Source organism: Petaurus breviceps, unplaced genomic scaffold, assembly GCF_028583685.1.
Source record: "Petaurus breviceps papuanus isolate PSGF00001 unplaced genomic scaffold, PetGlider_PUasm1.0 185, whole genome shotgun sequence".
Lineage (NCBI taxonomy): Eukaryota > Metazoa > Chordata > Mammalia > Diprotodontia > Petauridae > Petaurus > Petaurus breviceps.
The window spans coordinates 33,654,718-33,656,210 of NW_027185797.1; positions in this window are offsets into that span (position 1 = coordinate 33,654,718).

The following is a 1,493-nucleotide window of genomic DNA, read 5'->3' on the forward strand; positions in this document are numbered from 1 at the left end:
ATTTTGCTTTAACCTGCTTGGATCTGAATTGCAGTCTAGGGTGGAGGTCCTGGGGTGTGTGTCCAGCTTGCCAGAGCATGTGGAGACCTCAGAGAGGGCACCCATCTAATACCTCTGGGAGCTGCGAAAACCCAAGCATTTGGGATGAAAGCTCCCCTGTCTTGTGGCAGAGTCATACTGTGGCAAAAAGCCCAGAGGTCAAGTGACTGAGGGGCGACATGACCAGGCAAAGGAAACAAAACAGACAGAAGATTCCAACGTTAGACTCCTATTTTGGGGACAAGAAGGAGCAAAGCATGAAACAGGAGGAAGACAGTGAAGTCAGAACTCCTGCACCAAAAGCTTCAAAGGAAAATACAAGGTGGTTACAGGCAATAGAGGACCTTAAGAAGCAGATAAGATAAGTGGAGGAAAAATTGGGAAGAGAAATGAGAACAATGTAAGAAAATTACGAAATGAGAATCAACAGCCTGACTGAGGAAAATCATACCTTAAAAAACAGACTAACTCAAATGGCAAAAGAAGCTCAAAAAGGCAATGAGGAGAAGAATGCCTTAAAAAGCCAAATTTGCCAGATGGAAAAAGAATCTCAAAAGCTCACTGAGGAGAATCATTGCTTCAGAATTAGATTGGAGCAAATGGAAGCTAATGACTTTATGAGGAATCAAGATACTGTTAAACAGATCCAAACAAATGAAAGAATAGAAGGCAATGTGAAATATCCCATGGGAAAAACCACTGACTTGGAAAATAGATCCAGGAGAGATAATTTAAAAATTATTGGACTACCTGAAAGCCATGATCAAAGTAAGAACCTAGAAATCATCCTCCAGGAAGTTCTCAAAGAAAACTGCCCTGATGTTTTAGAACCAGAGGGCAAAATAGAGGTTGAAAGAATCCACCGATCACCTCCTGAAAAAGATCCCAAAAAGAAAACGCCTAGGAATATTATAGCCAGGTTCTGGAATTCCCAGATTAAGGAGAGAATATTACAAGCAGCCAGGAAGAAACAATTTGAATATTGTGGAAACACAATCAGGATAACCCAGGATCTGGCAGCTTCTACACTGAGGGATCGAAGGCCTTGGAATATGATATTCTGGAGGTCAAAGGAGCTGGGATTAAAACCAAGAGTCACCTACCCAGCAAAACTGAGTATCATGTTTCAGGGGAAAATGTGGTCATTCAGTGGAATAGATGACTTTCAAGCATTCTTGATGAAAAAAACCAGAGTTGAATAGAAAATTTGACATTCAGATACAAGAAGCAAGAGAAACATGAGAAGGTAAACAGGGAAAAGAAATCATAAGGAACTTATCAAAGCTGAACTATTAATATTCCTTCATGGAAAAACAATAAGTGTAACTTATGAAACTTTTCTCAGTAGTTGAAAGGAATATATATATATATATATATATATATACACACATATATATGTCTATATATGAGGGTATATGGGCATATGAATACATATGTGAATGTGTGTATATATG